The sequence below is a fragment of the Schistocerca gregaria genome, chromosome 7 (assembly GCF_023897955.1).
Source record: "Schistocerca gregaria isolate iqSchGreg1 chromosome 7, iqSchGreg1.2, whole genome shotgun sequence".
NCBI lineage: Eukaryota > Metazoa > Arthropoda > Insecta > Orthoptera > Acrididae > Schistocerca > Schistocerca gregaria.
The window spans coordinates 88,777,486-88,799,255 of record NC_064926.1 but is presented as its reverse complement, the minus strand read 5'-3'; the positions used below and the strand labels follow the sequence as shown (position 1 = coordinate 88,799,255).

Here is a 21,770-nt window from a genome sequence, read left to right as displayed (position 1 = left end):
TTAATGCTACGTCTTAACATATCGTTCTGTTACTTAACAAACAGCTTCAATGTTCGTCACCATATTTTCTGAGGCTCTTACATTTCTTAGTTATTTTACCTTTCTAAGGGCATTACTCACACCTTAGGCCAAACATTTACTTTACTGAGACTTATTACTTATCTGAGGTATCTTAATCCTTTTTGATTTTCTCTTACACTCATTCCTTACGCTTAACCTATACTGCACTGAGGTTCTTTCCTACTCATTACTTAAACACTTTATCACTTAAAAACTACGATAGAGAAGAAGGAAAGACGATAGAATTTTAGTTCTGAATGAAAGAAGAGGTAGGTTGACAATACGGAAAAGAAAGTGGAAGAAATATTGTCAAACGACTCGAGACCTAGTGCTCGTCACGCACTTAGCTCTGCAAAGAGTGCAAAGCTCTCTGAGGTATTCTTGCTTCATCAATATCAATTAATTCTAGTAATTTCTCCTCGATCCTATTTCTGACACTCACAAGCTCAGACGGATCCTCTACTTTTTTGCCACCGTACTCATTATAGCCCTCCAAGAATTTCTCTGTTTTACAAATACATATAGGAAAATCATTCTGCTCAGGATCCTCACATAGCTGCTTACCGATGAAAGGTATAGTAATTAGTTTACCCTTAATTTTTACCATAACATCATTGGTAGAAAAATTCACCCATCCTTCATATTTATTCAAAAAGTCAGCCCCCACCAATATGTCTACACTCAGTCCATTTATAACTAAGAAGTTCTGTCTTATTTCTACTTCCTTAAATGCTATGGGTAGAAACACTTCCTGTTTTACTGTCTTCTTAGTCTTACCGGTTGCTACTACAATGTTCAAGCCACTTACTGGCATCTTAACAATCTGTTTACTGTTAGGGAGTTCATTTACCAAGTTCTGGGATACTGCACAGACTTCCGATCCAGTATCTATCAAACATTTAACTGGTTCATTTAATACTCTTAGCTCTACTATCGGTTGCCCTAAGTACTTTTTATTTATTTTGGGTTCTGCTTCCTCCAATAAATCTTGCACAATTTCTCTCCTTTCGAAGCCTGTCTTTTGGGTGGCAATCACATTCACACTTACAGGGTTTATTTCATGCTTATTATCACCCTCAATTCTAGTGGCAGCTCCTATTAGCCTATCCACTATTGCTAAGTCAAAACATTTTTCCAATGTTTCCCCCTCTTTCTCATTAACCTCCTTTTCTACGACCCTATCCAAGGCGTCGTCATTAACCTCTACCTCCTCCTCTAATCTATCCTCTTCTTCGTAACTATCTACAACATCAATTATCTTATCAAGCACAGTCACAACCCTGCCATTATTACTGTTCTCACCCCTATCTGACAGCTCTTCATTAGTTTTACTGTGCATAATGTCTTTCTGATTATTACCCTTATAACTAGTACTTAGTTCTTCAATAAGTGGCTTCTTATGATTATTCTTACAGTTAATTGGTTCATTAACCTCCACTTGACTTAAAGCTACTATCTCTGTCTGTTTTACGTTATCCTCCCTAAATTTTGTAGCAACAACATTTATGTTAGTTGGTCGTTCAGGCTGCTTTCTTATGAATGGTTTTGCCAGCGGATTTAACTTTAAACGCTGTTGCCTACGATCGCCAGCACACTCGTAGACAATTAATGGTTTTCCGAGCGCGGTGCGTCATCACTATGCCTCCAGCTGACCGCCTCACCTCCTGACATCTGTCGGCCGCTGTCATACTGCTCGCGTTCATTGAACCTGTTAACATATGTTCTTCCTCTACCACGTGAACTGCCACGGTATCCGCCGCCTCTCTGAACACCCATCCTATTAATGTTTACATCCGCGCGATTGTCATTCTGCCTAGCAGGCGGGCGATGCTCCCTCCTCATGTTTTCTTCTTCTTTTTGGACGGATTCAACCCTTTCTAAATACTGTACAAACTTGTCAATGTTATCTCGGGGCGCAGATATGATCTTAGTTTTCCAGTTCCACGGTAGCTTATTTTCTACCCCTAATATGATCTGTTCTGTTTCTAACTTATTACTAAGGTAGGACAGAGTTGTTACCCACCTTTGAACAAATCGTTTGATGCCCTCTCTCTTGGGGTCATACTTCTCTCCCGACCAGAACCGATTAAGAACATCCATCTGCTTTCTCTTTCCCCAGTATTCCTCAAAGAACGCTAATTTAAATTCTGACAATTTCGCGTATTTTTCAGAGGCTAAATTCCCCCATACTCTGGCCTCTCCCATCAAATTTGAAGTGATAAAGCCTATCTTTTGTTTATCGCTCCATACTTTCGGCAAAACGTCTTCAAAATCGTTCCAAAATTCTCTGGGGTGCATGTTCTTACTTGGGTCAAATTTTAAAAACTGTCTGTGGGTAACATACGCAACCTCGGTAGATTCAATTATTCCACTGGAAATTATACTATCACTATGGTTAGAAACACACTGTTCTACTTTGGTTAGTCTGCATTCATGCCCACAAAGTTGCTCATTCACACTTTCACTGAAATGGCTTATGTGAGTCTCTAAATTATTGACCTTATTTACAACTTGCTCTCCAAGTTTCTCACACCGAATTTTGGTATCATTTACTTTACATTCTAAGGCGGCATGATTAATTTCATTGGAATTCTCTACCACTTTTATGTGCTCACATACTTTATCTAATTCTGCATCAACATGGGATTTAAATTGCTGTTGATCCTCAGTAACCTGTTCGATTCGTGTCGTCAATTCACTTTGCACTTGAACAATATTTTCTGTACATTCTAGTTTAACCTGCTGTATTTCAACATTTACTTTACTACTGAGCACTGCTAAATCTTGCTTCCAACAGTCTCTGAGATCGGATATTTTGGAATCTAAATCAGCGCCCATTTTAGTCATCTCATTACTTAAATCAGATCCTAATTTAGACATTTTTGAATCCATTTGTGACATATTAGTTTCCAATTTTGATATACTGGAATCCATTTTTGACATACTGGAATCCATCTTACTTGACATATTGGAATCCAACACGTTCATCTTAGTTAATAGATTCATCAGCATACTGGCGACATTATCCTTCGCCCCCTCATTTGCTGATACAATGTCCCTATTAACATTAACTACCGGGATGGGTAACTGTAACTCACTGGGCACTGACATATTTGGATCTGACTCCAAACTATAATTAACATAGGATGAATCAGTCAAACTACTACTGAAATTGGGTTGAGACACGTCTAAACTAAAATTCATGGGGTCATTTTCCCCTGTCTCCATCCCACTATCACAACTTAGTTCCGCCTTTTTGTCACTTGGTTGAAACTCAGCCATTTTTCTCAGTTTGACTCCACAAACACACAAAGTTTTCAAAAGCACTGTACTTAACTTTGTGCTTCGGCGTGCTGCGTTGCTGCTAGATGAAACTGCGGGTCCGTTCACCATACACTGCAATGCTGTACCAGTTTCCGGGCCCCCGCTCGAATCAGCGCTGCCAACTGCCACTGCTGTCGTCGCCTCTGCGTAGTCTCCGTAGCTCGTCGTCTGCCAGACGCCGTCGTAGACTGCTATTCCAATCGGCGCGTAGTCACCGAAAAATTCTTCCGTTCCGTACAACACATTACAGTTCACGGACACTTTCACTGTCCTTCCTATTCACGTGGCGATATCAATTTGTACGCTACACAGTTCCTACACATAGCGAGCACTTCTGTATTGTCCGGTAATTGTCACTACTGCTTTTTTTTGAAATTCACTGGAATTTACTATTTTTATTTCCCGGCCGATGCACCACTTGCGACGGGTCAGGCTCTTATCGCGCAGTTTCCTTTCCCTGAAAGAAAATCCACCTACCTCGTTTCTTAGGTAGTTGCTGCACTCGCCTCTCCTGATAGCAGCTACTGGAAAAATTGCAGAAAAGCAGTGTTGAAGAAACTGCAATTTAATAGCCGCTCACCGGAGGCCGCGATACATGTTTGCTGAAATACAATCTATGAGCAATCTTCCTAAATAAATTGAGTTATTGGAATGGTAGTAATTGTTTACTCAAACGAGAACGCGAAGTTGGTAATTCTATTTAAGCTCTTTATTGTCTTTAAGCCTGATCATCAGCCCGCTAATCTACGTTTGAAGAAAGTTCAGTTCACAATTCTATCCACACTCAAACTACGCCAGAATTAGCTTTCAAAGTTACGGAATTTACTTAACTGCAACACAGACGATTTTCTAACATACACGTTTGCAGTCGATGTTCAATAATAGTTCGTTTTTTAACGTTAATGCTCGCCATAAGCACTTAGTAAAAGTTTACGAAGTACCGCCACGCTTTTAATTATTAAAGTTACTCGCGTCTTTCGCGGAACGAAAAGTCACAACTCGCTCAAACTCACACTACGCGTTACTGGACTCTTCCAGTCTCAAATCGCACAGTACCGAACCGATGAAGCCGTTTTATGACTTCATTTTACACATTATTCGCGAGGACACATCAAGCATGTCTCTTCTCGATCACAGTTCCTTCGCGACTCCTCATCCACTCGCGACTCACTCTCCTAGTCTGCTAACCGTCCTCGCATCTCATTGGCTCACACATCACACAGCCAATCAGAATTAACTCTTTGGGTGCGCCTCGCGCCAAAATCTAGCACGCACCAGTCATGACTTCTGAATCATTTACGTCATGATTTCTTGTTACACAAAATTTACTGTATAATTTAACAAACCGAAAGGAAAACTAGACTTTACTTTATTTCCAGAAATTATTTAAATACTCGCGAACGTTCTGGCTGCTTGTACAATACCATACACTCTTGGACATCCGACATTCACTAAGATGGGGAACCACTGGCGACTCTGTTCCCACGGTTACATCGTCTGAACACTTGCGAGTTCCAACCTAGATTTTATACACTTGCAACGAATGGCGAATGTCCCTCTTTCATTCACTCAGGCACACTCATTCACTCTCACCTACTCATATAAAATAACTGTTCACAAAAATTCAAAACATTTATGGTTTTAACAAAGTTATAGGTGAATTTCTAAAAGTAAAATTCTCAAAATAAATACAAAAGCACGGAAGGTGATTTTGTTTCATAGTTGGATGGTCACTGAAGGTGATCTATACATAATGGTATTTATTTAGACTCGAAAATTGTAGAAATTTGCGTTTTGTGTAAGATTTTTCTACTTTCCAAAATATGCAGGTTTCAAAGCTCAAATTTGGATGACTTATTTTTATTCATAACAGAAACTAGTATATTAACTTTTAATTTCCTCAGGTTCCTCAGTTAGAAGTTATTAAAGATGAAAGTTCCACGTTATACACGCGGCTAGTTAGCGCACAGGTCTTACATTCTCACGGTACAGACATGCCATATGGTCGTGACGTCAGACGAACGGACACCGGTAATCTGCCCGCTACAGCACATATGCTAATCTGATGGCTACTTTACAGTCTGTCTACATTTCACAGTAAATATTTGATAGAAAACTGTGCGCTCGCACTAGTTGCGACGCCACACAGTGAACAACTTCAAAAGTGTCATTGACACTGATATTATAGAATGTGCAAATACGCCATGCGATCAACTTGCATTTCTTCACTGTACGTTTTGCTGTCATTCGTATTGCTCGGAGCATTTTATTGACATTCCGCATTTACATTTATAGTTAAGATTGCTGCATTGCGTATGGCGTCTACAATTACATCTACAGTGATATCTAGAGCATGATTGCAGAGTTTTGCAGAAAAACGACACCCACCAGCACACACAGAGGTACATAATGGTCCTGTAACCAAACGTCCATACAGATCTATTTGCTCGAGCCCAAGTACTTTCCTGGTGAGATGATGAGTGCTTTTTTTCCTCAGGGTAATGCGTCCACTGTAGTACTGACATGTGACATTGGGAATGCTTTTTTCTCTCGGGATAATGCGTCGCGCGTGCTTTTGTGACGTATCCACGTCGCGGTACATCGGTTGGCTTATGTCCAACAATGAGACATGTGCGAATGTGAAGAGCGCTTTGGCCCTTTCCCACCGTTTTGAGTCCGTGTTGTTCTGCATAATGGTGGGAATGAAAGGAAGTGTGAAGGAAAACTCTGGGGCGGCGCCTTTAAAACAAATGAAATTGAAGCGTCTTCTGTTTGTATCCGTTAGATAGCCTAGAGGCCCAAGCCTACAGTCCACCAAGAACATAAGCTTGCTTTTACGGATTGAGTCCGGTAAATCATTGCATTAAGGGGCTCCATTAAAAACCTGCTCGGAGAACTGTATCCATACAAAATATAGCTGGAGCCCTACGTAAATATCTTACTGTATCGAAAGTGCCAATCAAATGTCCACCTCACTTCCACATAAAAAGAATCCCTCATGGAATACTCGCTTTTGCTACCTTCAAACAGTAGTTTCAAAACTGCACAGTACGCAGATCGACTGAAAATAAAATGAGCATATTTTTATATCAGTTCGTCCTGTAAAATAAATCATTGATCACTAAATGAGAATATTCTGTATTCTTGCAATAATATAATAACCACTTCGCCTCACAGAACTAACTTTCCGTACAGCTTGAATAATCCATGTATAATATGCAGATGTATATACGTATGTTGCACATCTCGTTCTTAATAGCTGGATCGATTTCACCCAAACTTGGCACACATATCACTTACTGTCTGCAGAGAAGCATTGTGGCAGTAAGAAACACCTGCGTCTCAAAGGGGGAGGAGGTCGGGTAGAGAAAGAAGCGTAGCTCATGATGCACAAGTAGCCAGATCTTGTACATCTAGTATTTCACATTCTTTCAAATCCCTGCAAGACTTTCTCTCCTTTCCCACCTCCCCCCCCCCCCACCCCCTCAACAAAATTATGACAGGAAAAAAGTTTAGCGTTTACTACATTTTCACTGTTTAAGTAGTGTATCAGGTACGACGTTTTAATTTATTTCTTCTTTACTGCTAATTCTATACATAACAAATTTTACCGACAGTATTCAAATATATTACTGAATGTACCTGCAAAAATATATCACTGTTCGACACAGAGTTTATGAGGTATGACGTCATAAATATAGTCGCGTCATGCATGACGTTTTAATTTATTACTCCTTAACTGCTAATTTTATTCGGAAGGCATTTGGCAGTCACTGTCCACAGGTAACACTGAATGTGTCTGCAAAATTGTAACACTGTAGCAGACATAGTTAAGGAGATTTGATGTCATAAGCAGTGAGCTGTGTGAAAACGAAACTGCAGCGTGGAATTTGCTGGAGATAGAGGCGAAATATGTATGAAATATGTTAAATGTAGATGAGATAAGGGTATTAAAAATGTGTCCGATCCTTTGAAAGGTGGTATTACTCATCGAAACAAGAAAAATAAGTTCAATAAACATCGGTCCAGAAACGTATACTTTCCGAGAGACGCATTTATATGCTGGGCTGCGCGGCTCTTGGTCGCAGATTTAGCACAGTCGCTGCAGTGACGCTCGGTCAAATGTGTCGGCAGGGTATTATGATGTCTCAATCACAGTAATCTATCTACCATTACGTGGTCTGCAGTCAGTTATGTTGTCCGAGTCGTGTTGTAGGCTACGTTAGTTTACGTCATGTTTGTGTGGCTTATTGTCCAGTACTGTGAACCCTGGGTACATAGGATAGTGTTTTACCTTCTTCCAAATGCAGAGTCAATCATGTGTTTGCTGTTATTGCGCTGTTTGTCCGTAAATATGGTGTAATACATCATTTTCAACCAACTATGATACATACGTTACTTACAAACTCGACAGAAATTCTATGAGGATGAGAACCACCAACAGGCTATTGGAGTTGGGATGAATTATGGTGATGGAGAGAAATTGGGGGGGGGGGGGGGGGAGGAGGGAGGAGAAGATCGACAGACAGGGAGAGGGAAGGGGTAGATGGATAGAGAGACGGATGAGGAACTGATCAAAAGAGACCAACGAGGAGCAGACATACAGAAAAGTGAGGGAGCAGGATGTAGAAGAAAATGGGGAGGGAGGAGACGAACAACTACAATAGTGGAATAAATATAATCCCGGACGACGCCGGATACAATCCCAGAAGAAATATACACCAGGGTTACCCTCACCATGGAGTTTTTGTTTTTGTTTTTTGTTTTTTAATGTGAGTGAAACCTAGTAGAGGGCAGATGTTCGATTTGGCAGAAATATTTTTTGAAGAGTCACTGTGCCCCAGATGTGCACATCGTGTGATTATTCTGTTGCCGAATGTGAAGTGCATTTATGTGAAAATTGCACGTAGGAATGACAGTCACCAACGGAAGCTGCTATTCGGCAACTATTGCTAAAAGAACTCAATCGTGGAAGTGATTAAAGTGACTTTCGTAATGAAAATGATGCAGAAGCTGATGTCCCTTGCAGCAGTTACGGACAGTGACAAAACTGATCAATATGCCGAATTTCGACAGCGACGAAGAAAATAAAATCGTCCACGGTAAGAATGGTCATTGTGGGAACACAGCTGCCCCTAACAGAAGTGGCCTTTCAGTTGCCTGTAACATTGTGGTTCTCATTCCAAGAGTGTGACAACAATGAATGAATCAATTTACGAGTATCTGAGGACATCTCAGCAAATTTATGTAACAAGTGCGTTTAAATAAATGAATACGATATTCATATAATTAAACTCCAAATAAAGTTTTGAGATCTGGATCACTTTCAAGTTTCGTCATCGAAAATCTTCCATGCAGCTTTTACTTAGTAGACAAATTTTGGATGTGTCAATAGTAATATTGATTTAAAGGTACACGGAGAAGTTGAAATAAAATGCGTTTAGTTCATGAGAGTCCAATATCAGTATAAAACTTTCTATATTCGGGAAATTTCTCCGGCAAATAATTGAGGGTCACTGTGACACTTGTGTACAGTTCGTGTGACAATTTCGGAGGAGTACACTGCTAGGGTTAATGATAAAAGCAAAGGGCTGGTGCAGTGATCACCACGTTAGTCCAGTGTGGATACAATACGATAACTGTCTATGTTATAATTCTGATGTGCCCGTCGCTAGCGCCTCCTGTCTGGGGCTCCGCCACAATTCCACAATTTTCTTAATTCTTGATTAAACAATGGCTTGTAGTGTACTTAGTGCCTTTTGTTCATATTTCCATCATTAGTCCCCGTCTCCGCAAGAATCCAAATCAGTGTTCCGGCAACTCCCCTCATCTAAATGTGAATCTGAGTGGACGTTCCACGCCTAGCATGCAACACACTTTTAGAATATTTAAATAAAAGAGAGTTTTCCCTCTTGTTGCTCTTCTTGCATCAATCAGCAAGCTTCTAAGCTTTATTATCCTACTTTTACACGTTAAATTAATGTACTTCAGGGACAGTAAAAACGTACTTAAATGGGCCGTTACAGATCTGTGCTAGCGCATTTCCTATCACACGAAGAAGGCATGGAGATTCAAGCAGCAGACAGACGTCCACGTTTTTCCCAGCAAACATAAAAAACATAAAAAAAAACTAGTTACAAATAAAGATCAGTTTAAAAGAAGCCTGAAAGACTTACTAGTGACCAACTCCTTCTACACCATTGACGAATTTTTTAATAGAAATAAATGATGTACTGTATATATTCAGACTGTTAGTATTGTTATTTCAGCTTTAAACTATATGTTCCACATCCACTAGGATCTCCTCAGCACGGATCTATGGAATGACAATCTAATCTAATCTAATCACACCGTGAGGCACTGCTTAGAGGATGGAAATTTACCCCACAACAGTCACGCGCTGTGGGATAGTCGGGATGCACACCGCGAACTCTTCTCCTCTTGCCAGTCTGATGACACGACATGAGAACCTTCTCACTCACTGTCTGTCGTAAAGAGTCGTGAGTCAGAGGATGGGGCCTGTAGTTGACGTAGTGGACACGCATTTTTCTTCCAGTATTAACGTGTTACATCACAGTAGTGACTTTCTGAGAAGTTTTCCTACACTGACTAAGGGTAATTATGGGTAGGTTCCTTTCAAAAGAACACAGCCCCTGTTCCTTGCCCATCATTGTCTATCTCAAAATAGCTATCAAAATTCTACTTTAGTAGTACAGATCTACTTATAAAATCATGGCTATTTTTCAAACTCAATCATGTTGCTCCTATAGGGGTCTGAAAATAAAACTGGACTAGAGATTTGCAGTATACTGTTTCTAGGCCAACGTTGGACAGGTTATTTATGTAGTCATAGATACGTTATCATAGCTGAACTGGCGGTAGCTACTTTGTACAATGTTAATCTGCCTCTGTAGAAGAGGTCACCAGTGCGCGCGTGTGTAGTGGCGCGTCAGTTCGAATGCTGGTGATGGATGAAATTTTCGCTGCCAGTGTTTGGCCGGCAAGGGGAGAAGAGGAGGTAATGTACAGTTATTGATCCTAGATTAGATCAAACCTCTCTGTGATGTCACATGAAGTGAGAGCATGTTCCACTGGTGATAGTGACCTACCTATAGGACATTAAAGCTCGGCTCAGGATTAGCTTATGTGACAGCACGATGTTTCATCCTCCCTTTTCTCTTATCATGATCGTCACAGAACCCAAACATAACACTGCACTATACACGCATCCATTACAGTCGCCTCCGCACTACAAATACACATACGACATAATTTTCAAATGTTATTATGGTCTTCGGTCCGAAGACTGGTTTGATGCAGCTCTCTATGCTGCTATCCTGTGCACGCTTCTGTATTGACAAATAAGTACTGGAACTTACATCCTGCTTACTATATTCATCTATGATTTTTACCCCTCACACTTCTCTTTATTACTAAATTCGAGAATCTTTGACATCTGAGAATGTGTCCTATCAACTGATCCCTTCTTCTAGTGTTGCTGTGCCATAAATTTCTTTTCTCTCGAAGACTATTCAGTACCTCCTCATGAGTTACGTGATGTATGTTTCTAATCTTCAGCATTTTCCTGTAGCACCGCATTTCAAAAGCTTCTACTCTCTTCTTGTCTCATCCGTTTGTCGTCCACGTTTCACTTCCATTCATGGCTACACTTTAGATAAATACCTTCAAAAAAGACTTCCTGGCACTTAAATATATGCTCTGTGCTAATAAATCTTCGGAAACGCTCTTCTCGCTATTGCCAAGCTACATTTAATATCATCTCTACTTCGGCCATCGTCAGTTATTTTGCTACAAAAATAATAAAGCTTATGCACTGCTTTGTGTGTCTCGTCACCTAATCAAATTCCCTCAGAATTACCAGATTTAATTCAACTACTTGTTTTGTTTTTGTGGATGTTCATCTTGCATCCTCCTTTCAAGACCCTCAACTCTGTTCAATTACTCTCCCAAGACCTCTGCTGTCTCTGACCGAATTACAGTGTCATAAGTAAATCTCAAACTTTTCATTTGTTCTCCTTGAAGTTTAATTCCTACTACAAATGTTTCTCTTTTTTCCTCTCGTGCTTGCTCAATTTACGGATTGAATAACATTGGGGATAGGCTGCAACCCTGTGTCACTACTTTCTCAGCCCCTGCTTCCCTTTGATGCCCCTCGACTCTTATAAGAGCCTCAAACATCCGCAAGGGCAAGAACAGGAGCCAATATACACGGAGGAAGAACACCCTTTGTGACAGATGGCTGAACCCATTCATTTGGATGGGCCAGCCAACAAGGCCATACGACATTTACATTTCCATATCATCAATAAAAATAATTTGCTAGCAACTTTCATTTTTCTTGAATAACACACACACATTCTCATAGTCTTACGAAAAGAACACCTCTAGAAAATAAGCTTTAGAATGAAAGTGTGACACAAATGCCCAAGAAACTGCAGTGGTAACTTTTACAACGCACCGGAAATATCCTTCCTTACCTATGAAACTCCGAGAACTGCTTCCTCCAACACAAGTCTCATAGAATGACCACAACATTGAATCGAGAGAAATTTGGGCCCATTCTGAGCTGCGCAAACAGTCTTTATTCCAGCGTCCCATCGAAGAATAGAATCGGACAGGGGAGACAGAGGAATAGGGAAATGAGAGCTCTACAGTATGTGTCCTACATCGCACACCATATGGTGGCTAGGATGCAGACCAAAGATGTGCATATACACTGAAGCACCAAATAAACTGGTCTAGGCATGCGTACTCAAATACAGAGATACGTAAACAGGCAGAATACTGCGCTACGGTCGACAGCGCCTATATAAGACACCCAGTGTCTGGCACTGTTGTTAGATCGGTTACTGTTGCCACAATGGCAGGTTATCAAGATTTAAATGAGTTTGAACGTGGTGTTATAGTCGGCGCATGCGAAATGGGACGCAGCATCTCCGAGGCATCGGTGAAGTGGGGATTTGACCATACGATCATTTCACGAGTGTACCGTGAATACCAGAAATCCGGTAAAACATTAAATTTCCGACATCGCTGCAGCCGTAAAAAAAAGAAAAAATCCTGCAAGAACGGCACCAACGACGACTGAAGAGAATCGTTCAACGTGAGATAAGTGCAACCCTTTCGCAAATTGCTGCAGATTTCAATGCTGGGCCATCAACAAGTGTCAACTAGTATGTGGTTGAATAGATATTATAGCCACTGGTGAATCATATTTGTGGCACTCTCATATCTCAAATCGAGTCACTGCTAACCTCGAACGTAGTTTTTAGACAGTCCCTCTGCATTTTGTAATTGTTCCTCAGTCTGTGCCCCGCCCACCGTGGAGCTTTGTCCATGAGATCATCCCAATTTAAGTCGGAACTGAGCGGAAGCCAGAGAGTGGTATATCTCCAACCTTCTGCATCCCATGGAGAAAAAAAGGTGAGCTGAGATTAAGACCACTCGGTGGAAAAGGGAACATGTTGTCGTAGCTCCGCCAACCATGTACAGTGAGTAAGGCTAGCGCCAAATGAAGCCTTCTCCTGCAACACAGTGTAGTAGAAAAGAAAGTGTGAGCAGTTTTGGCGGTCTTTCTCACTGGGAAAATGGGAAAGACTTCACATCATATGGAAACTGGAAGAAGGACAAGGATTTTGCTACTGCATTGCTTTTCGAAACTACATACAGGTTCTGCAGTCTGAAGGAGATCTGCGCCCCTCTGGGTGCATTCATGTCTGTTACTCAAACATTATCTCCCCTTTCATTATATTCTACCATCTAACAGGGAAAAATACTGTGTCCGTGTCTTGCGATGTATAAAAAAGAAATACCGTCTCCGTGCTGAAATCGAGCATATGTGCCGATTCTATTAAATATACAGGAATTAGTCCACTGGAGCAGGTGGGCAGTGATCCAAGTCCTTTGCAGAGACCAAGGCAAAGTTTCATCGCACTTACAGTAGGAAGGCCATATCCGACAGACTATCAATCAGAAGAAGAGGATTCTTGTGTTGTTGTCTCTTACATTGTTTTTTGGTGTAACACATCGAAACAGTGTATGACTGCAGCTGTGTACACAGCCATGCATTTGGTTTTTCTTCCGATTTCGAGGTCCTTTTCAGGTGCTAAATCGACAATAACTAAATCGACAATAACGCGTTTCCTTCCATTTGTCTCACAGAAAGCTGGAAATTGCATGGTGTAAATTAGGCTGTTCCCACAAATAAAAACAGAGGCAGTATTTCTTATCGACAAAGTGTGGAGGACATCGCCACATATGGAAACTACAAGAGTTTTCGGAATCATGGAGCGTTTCCAAACACTTGTCCACTACATTTATTCTCATCTTCCACAGAGATGCGGTAGCAGATGTCTAGGTGTTCCGTTTTGAAGAGGCCAAGAGCACACATTCCTCATATTGCAGCCATGTACACGACTACTGTTTCGATGCTGACTATCCCCAGAAAGTTTTGCTCCAACCAAGACTCTCACAATCTCAAAAAGTGGTGTTAGTCAGTCAGTGAACGACTAATGGAAAAGGCACCATGTACTATAATAAGCACCAAGTTGGTAGTTTTTCCGTAATTTAAACGTTGACCAATGACACTTCAGCACGCTTCCCAATATCTGCATCGCTGCTAAACCAGCCCTCCTCTACTTTGCATGTACCATATACTACACTCAATTCACACTTCCCTCGGATACCGAATGGGACGGGGGACGTTCGTTAGCGACTCCAAACTAAGTACATTCCTGCTCATAAATTAAGGATAATTGCAGAATGTGGTGCCACACAACGTGGCACTGAACAAAACTGGCGCTAATGGCATAGGCACATACGGAACACAAACGACACAGATCTGTGAGTCCACGTTATTGGTGATAAGTTGAGAAAACCGTCCCGAAACATATGTGCTACAAAACGCCACTTTTTCCTGCCCATGTACCCCTACATCAATATGGGATATGATCACCATACACACGTACACAGGTTGCATAACGGATTGGCATACTCTGGATCAGGTGGTCGAGCAGCTGCTGGGGTATAGCCTCCCATTCTTGCACCAATACCTGTCGGAGCTCCTGAAGTGTCCTAGGGGTTTGAATACGTCCAGCGATACGTCGACCGAGAGCATCCCAGAGGTGCTCGATGGGGTTTAGGTCTAAAGAACAGGCAGGCCACTTCATTCGCCTGGTATCTTCTGTTTCAAGATACTCCTCCACGACGGCATTTCGGTGGGGCCGTGCGTTATCATCCATCAGGAGGAAGGTGGGACCCACTGCACCCCTGAAAAGCCGGTGCAAAATGATGTCCCGATACACCTGACCTGTTACAGTTCCTCTGTCGAAGACATGCAGGAGTGTATGTGCACCAATCATAATCCCACCACACACCATCAAACCACGACCTCAATACAGGTCCCTTTCAAGGATATTAAGGGGTTGGTATCTGGTTCGTGGTTCACGCCACATGAAAACCCAGCGAGAGTCACTCACTATTCAGACTATACCTGGACTCGTCCTTGAACATAACCTGGGACCACTGTTCCAATGACCATGTACTTTGTTGTTGACAGCAGGCTTTACAGACTCTCCTGTGACCAGGTGTCAGTGGAATGCACCTTGCAGGTCTCTGGGTGAATAAACCATGTGTGTTCAGTCATCTGTAGACCGTGTGTCTGGAGAGAACTGTTCCAGTGGCTGCGGTAAGGTTCCGAGCGAGGCTACCTGCAGGATTCCGTGGCCGTCCGCGGGCACTGATGGTGAGATATCGGTCTTCTTGTGGTGTTCTACACTGTGGACGTCTCGTACTGTAGCGCCTGGACAATCGTTGCCACAATGTTGAGATCGCACTTTGTGGCACCAGAGGGCCCATCCTACGACTTGCTGTGTTTGACCAGCCTCCAGTCGCCCAAGTATTCTACCCCTTATAACGTCATCATTTTTCAACACACCGTCACCATTAGCACGTCTGAAAACGTCTGCACCTTTACTCGCTGCACCGTACTCTGGCATCACCAACACACTTCTGCGTGGACTGGTGCCAGCGCCACCGTGCGACGACCGCAGGTCAAATGCAATGCATGGTCATACCCCGAGGTGATTTAAACTCGCAAACCGCCCACCAGAGCGTTGTTTCAACATGCATCAGCATTATCCTTAATTTATGAGCATGAGTGTAGATGCGAATGTAGGTAGATGACTGTGCCGTTATCTACATATTTCTAGCACTTCCAGCATAGTGCATAATTTACTACTGCGATCTCCCATCTTTCCCTATGTTAATGTGAGTATTTTTGCATTCCGCGAGAAGGCACAGACACAGAGATGCAGAAAACAGGATATATGCACTGTAGCTGTATAATATGTGGTTGGAAGTGACTCGATGCATTCTAGTACAGTGCAATACCATACTGTCTGACCAGAAAAAATTTGTGTTTGCGTTAGGTGTTGACAACAGTAATACATTTAGAAGCAGTTTTGGAATACGTGGCGGGAATTGATGTCATGATTACATGAGCAGAAGTGACATAAGATTGATATAATACGAAAACTGACGGAAAATATATATAAATTGTGGGGAAATACGCCAAAATGCTGTCAAATTGAGGGAGAATGAGGGAGTACTTGGATGTCTTCTGGTTTGGGCAGGAAAATTATTTTACGTGGGAATAAGTTGTGACAGCAATAGGAATATTAGAAAAAGTTGACATGGAAGCACCAGGAACCAGGAAACACTCATTTTTCATCGGCAGTGATAAGAAAGCTGGAACAGAATGTTTAAGGTCGATGGCAACCAAATGTAGAGTAATAAATTTATATACGTCGAATCAAAAGCCGAGATGTGACCTTGGAGTTATTGGCAACCACCTTATACATTTTTAAAAAGTGTCCATACCTAAAAAGATGTTGTGGTGGGGACTGCAATACATGACTACAGCATGGAACGCGTGTTTGAACCTCTGAAAGACTGTATAGGTGTTTCAACCCTGACAATCAGTATTTACAATGTGCTTTCCTGTACACTCCACCAATGACAACCATGCAATGTCAGCTCATAAAAACCATATAGAACAATTGCCTCATCGTTCTTAACAACATTCTATTGCCTGTCTATTGAGGTAGTAGTGATACATGCAAGTTGACTGCCGTCTTTGACACTTTACTGCAAAAGAGGACCATATGCCTCTAAATTAATAGGTATCTGCCTTAGAGGATAATAGAAAGTAGATGGAGTGATTGGTTGAGAGCAGTTATAACGAACTATTATTTAGTGGTAGACTGATGATGTATTCTAAAGGGTGTAGCTGCAGGTCATTTATAATGCATTTAACAGTCTTTTCCGTTGTTCTCTCAAGGTGAATGAGTTGAGTGGTATGACTAGGAATCAGCCCATATCTGTGTGGCACTTAGAGCCGTATCTACCTGCATTCGTTAACAGCAAACGTCTCCATACCATAGGCAGCAGGCGACTTCCAAAGCATGTGTGGTGAATCACATCCATCGATGTGAAACCTACTTCAATACCCTCTTCTAGAAGAACGAAGATGAGTCTGAAGTACGTCATTAGAGGGGCTCTGGGTTTGCTGCCCTTGTCACCTATCGACAGCCATAGTTTGTCGAGCAGGCTGCCGAGCACACAAATGCTCCCTGGAAACCCCTGGATGCCTTGATCCCGATTGTCCCTCGCGCAGGTTTATCGACTCCTGCTGTGCCTACCAGCTGACCCACTTGTTTGTTAGGCTTCCTCACATCTCGCCTGTCTCTGAAACAGTCGAAACTTCAATAAACAAAGTTTGGCGACTTCACACTACCTCGGCAGAGCAGATCACGACGCTGCTGCCATCACTTTTTCAAGAATGAGAAGGCACAACTACGAAAAATTTAATGGAGGATGTTAGCTCTGGTTATTCCATCACATTCTAACACAAATCAACTCATTGTTACTGCACCGAAGTTTGCTTCGAACCCTGACTGAATAAGTTAGAAAGCTCTTAGAATTCATTGCCCCCAAAAGACTTAATTTAACAAATTCCTGTAACAACTGTAAACTCTCCCCTACTTGCTTCTTTGATTTTATCGTTTGTTATTGAGTCCGGATTTGATTCATGCATACTACGAGCAATTGTTTGTCTCATTTATTAAAAGGTTTGCTGATTTTAGCTTGAAGCTACCTCTCACTGCTTGCTATACCTGGTGACAACAGTGTATTCCTTTCCAATTGTGACCCAACTATATAACTGATTAATAGTAATTAACTTTCACCAATCAGATTAATTGAAATAATGCACAATGGATAACGCTTCCTGACACTGTCATCAGCCAGAACGTTCAATATAGAGGGAGGGGGGAGGGGTAGAGATTTGATTTCGTCCATAAGCTGTTTTCATTCTTTGTCATACTGACCTTAATTTCCTTATTTATTCGATTATCTTCCTGAATCAAACACAGTCAATTATTGGAATTTGTTTTGACTGGAAGAGAATGAAGGTTTCCTTCATCAAGAGCAACACAGGGATGTTGCTATAAACAATTTATTTCTCACATTGACATTGGAAATAATCTCATCTTACTACACATAGTTCTCACTGAGACGTAAGATACTCTCTACATTAACTACCGCGATCTGAATGTCACTGACAGTAGGAAGGCTAAGCATCGAGTTAAATACAGTTCTGCCCACAGATGTTATAACAACGTGACTGTCCTTAAAATTCTATATTGATGCTAGAATGATTACAGTTTATTGTAATGGTCTTCCGAATTTAACTGATACAAGCATGTCTCATGTGAACTACCACCACGATTTTGAAATCTTTCTAAAATTCGAGTATTGAAAATTCAAGCACAATAAATTCATCATAAAATAACGACTGCATAGCCAAACTGAAATGATTCTGATATGTACTGAACTAACCTTGCATTCTGAACCTCTCCACAGTACACAAAGCATACGTAAATGCAGGTGGCACACCTTGCGGTACAGCCACCCATCACAAAAGGAAACATGAAACATGTATATGCTTTTTTATTCCAGTCTCTGATCACAAATGAATTCTTTAGACGATGACCGGTTTCAGTCTGTAATGACCATCTAAAGATCTTTTTTTACACTATTTTCTAAAGTGATACGGCCATAATGGCATCGTCAAAACATATAAATATAATCAGCATAGCATCGTCACATAGATTTAAAATAAGGTGTAGAATAGGCCACATAGTCCACATAGTACATAGTAAATAACAGGGAGACATTTGAAACAACATTAAGGAGAGAATATGGCGAAACAGACATATAAAAGGGAAAACAAAATGGAAGATTGCATACCAAAGGGGGTGACTGTAGAAATGGTGATAAAAATCTAAAAAGTGTATGGAAAGACCACACACTGTGACAATTAAAAGAAACAGAAGGTGAAGCATGGCCTGAGCATAAAAGTTGCAATCGGCTGTGTAGCACATTACAATCACAGACAGCAAGACTACATACACTGTGATTAAAATCACAGTTCTTGATGTCACTGGAGAGCAGCACCAAACACAACACTCACATAGTACGGTGACGATGAGGAGCAAACTGAGAGGGGTACGGAGATGAGGGACAAGGTAAAAAAGGGGGTATGGGCTGTGCTAGAAGGGGGGTAGAGAGGGGGATACAGCCAGGGGCACGACAATGGGGGCTGGGGAAGGAAGTACGGGAGAGGAAAATAGCCGAGGAGGGTGTACAGAGACTCAGGGGAGGAAGGAGGAAAAACCGCTCTGAGGGAAGGAGGGGAGAGGAAAAGGGGGGGGCTCTAGGGAGGGGGCAGGAACAAGGCCAGACTATAGTTGGTTGGAAGGATAGACGTCACAGCGAAGTTTATCATCAGGGAGGGGGAAGTGCTGGAAATTGCCCTGATGAAGGAGATGGAGGGTGTGGAGGTGGAGGAGGGACACAGCAATGTGTGGCAATGGGTGGGGGCTGGAGAGGAAGGAGGAACCAGGGGTGGGGGATCAAGCCTGCAGACAGTCTAGGGGATGCAGATATGTTGGAGGAAAAGGACGAGGTGGGGGAAGGGGATGAGGTCGTACAGGAATCATGTGGGTAAGGCAGACAGATGCAGAAGGCAAGACAGAGTGTGTGGCGCTCTAGGATTTGGTGGGCCTTATAAAAGTGGGGGAGGGGGAAGAGATCCAGGTAACACTGCCATAACAGAGGACAGGACGGATGAGGGATTTATAGATGTGGAGGATGGTGGAAGGATGCAGTCCCCATGTCCAGCCAGACAGGAGTTTCAGGTGGAGGATTGAAAAGCCAGGAAGGTGGCTTCATCAGGATATTGGAGGAGATGTGCAGGTGGGGGTGGCTTGGGCATATCGACAGTGTACAGGAGATCGAGGAGAGGGGAGAGGACCGAGCCATGAGAGATTCCAGCAGTGGTACAAAAGATATCGGAGTTGGTATCGTCGAGGGTGACATAGGAAGAATGGTGCGAGAGGAAGGAAGCAACTAGATGGACAAAACTGATAGGCAATTCTCGGTCGTAAGCATTTTGTAGGTCGAGGGAAATAAAAATGGCAGAGTGACAGGAGTTAAGCTGGATGGAGAGAAGGTGGACAAAGTTAAGGAGTTGGTCTTCAGTGGAGAAGGAGGGTCGGAAGCCACATTGGGTAAGGGGCGACGTGGTGTTGATTAAGGTGGTGACAGATGCGATGGGAGAGAATGGATTTGAAGACATTACTGAAGATGGAGGTGAGGCAGATTGGTCGATGGGAAGTGGCAACGGAAGGGTATTTGTTGGATTTGAGGAATAAGAGGCCACGGGAAGCCTTTTACAGGTTGGGGTAGAATTCGATGGAGAGGATGACGTTGAATAAACCAGCAAGGGAAGTCAGGATGGAGAAGGGGCATTCTCTGAGGTGGCGGTAGGTGACACAGACATGACCAGGGGCCATGTCGCATTTTGACCGGAGGATAAGTTTAATGTCTTGTGCTGTGATTGGAGTATTTATGTCAGAGTAGGGCAACGCCCTCAAGTACTGGAGACTGGGAGCAAATGGAGTGATTGAGGTATCGGTGCATTCCATCACAGTGGGAAAAAGGAAATAATCAAAGTGGGGATCATCATGGACAGAGAAGACCGCAGAAAGATGGGAAGGAAGTGGTTAGCCTTACTGAGATTGTCGTTATAGAGAAGGGGGTAATGGGGTGTGGAATGGGAACCGGTACAGCAATGGAAGGCAGACCAGTACTTGGAGGAGTTATTAGGGAGGGTGGTGTTGAGTCACGTACAGGTCTGGAACCAGTCCTGGTGTTTCTTTTCTGTAACTAGGTTCCAAAGTGTCGCTGAATTTGCTGGTGGCGTTGGAGTGTATCCCTGTCACAAGTGCACAGCAAGGAGCGATAGAGGCAGCAGGATTCGTGGAGGAGGAGGACAGCCCATAGAGGGAGAGTGGGATGGTAGGGGTGGATGGTTTTAGTAGGAACATGAGCCTCCACGGGGTCAGTAGTGGCTTTATGAAGGAAAGACGAGATGTGGATGATGTCATCAGGAAGGTGATAGGTGAGAGGGTGGCTTTCGGCCTGGATGGCGATGAATTCCTGTAGGCATCCCAGTTGGCGTGACAGTAGTCATGGATTACCTAGGGAGGGGGTGCAGGGCAGGGAGCCAGAGGCAGGTGGTGAGCAGACACTATGGTGAGAAGGACAGGGAGGTGGTTACTACCTGTGGGATCAAAGATGTCGAAGGCGGCACGTCCAAGGAGGTTGGCAGAGACAATGGAAACATCGGGGGTGGTGTTGCTTTCGAGACGGGTGTGCTGGGGATGAGGATTGTCACCATGGATTGTGAGGAGGAACTGATGCCTCCGCTGAAAGGCGGCAGAGGAGTAGCTATGGATATTGATGTCAGCAGCAATCACATAGGTGGAGAAGGTGTGGTCAGTGTGGGAGAGAAGAGGAGAGGAGCAAGGGAACGGACATAGGTGGTGGTTGCGGGCGATGGTGAGGGAGAGGAAGAAGGTGCTGAGGATGTGTTGAGTGGAGTGACTGAGGAGTGGTTGTGGCCGGACGGGTATGTGCTTAAAAGGTGGCCAATGACGACTCCACCCTGCACTGGGAGACCAGGGGTATCCAGTGGAGGATATAGTAAGAGGGACTATATGGTGTGGATGGAGAAAGGTTTCATTCAGGAGGAAGATGTCGACCTGGTGGTGGGAGAGGTTGTTCATGAGGATGTATTGGTTGGTACAGAAGGAGCAGATGTTCTGGAAGAGGATGCGACAGTCCTGCTGTGCCATGTCAGGAAGAGAAGGGGGGAATGAGGGGAGAGGAGCAGCTTAAAGTAGGATGTCGAGGCGGGTGAAGGTGAAGTGGGGAGTAAATGGCGAAGGTGTTGAGGTGAA

The 21,770-nt window shown here is 42.8% G+C and overlaps 1 protein-coding gene across 1 annotated transcript in view; it reads left to right on the top strand.

Annotated features, from left to right (window-relative positions):
• Positions 1-21,770, top strand: part of LOC126281486 (uncharacterized) — a 260,262-nt gene that overhangs the window by 137,076 nt on the left and 101,416 nt on the right. The gene's annotated exons all lie outside the window — the stretch shown is intronic.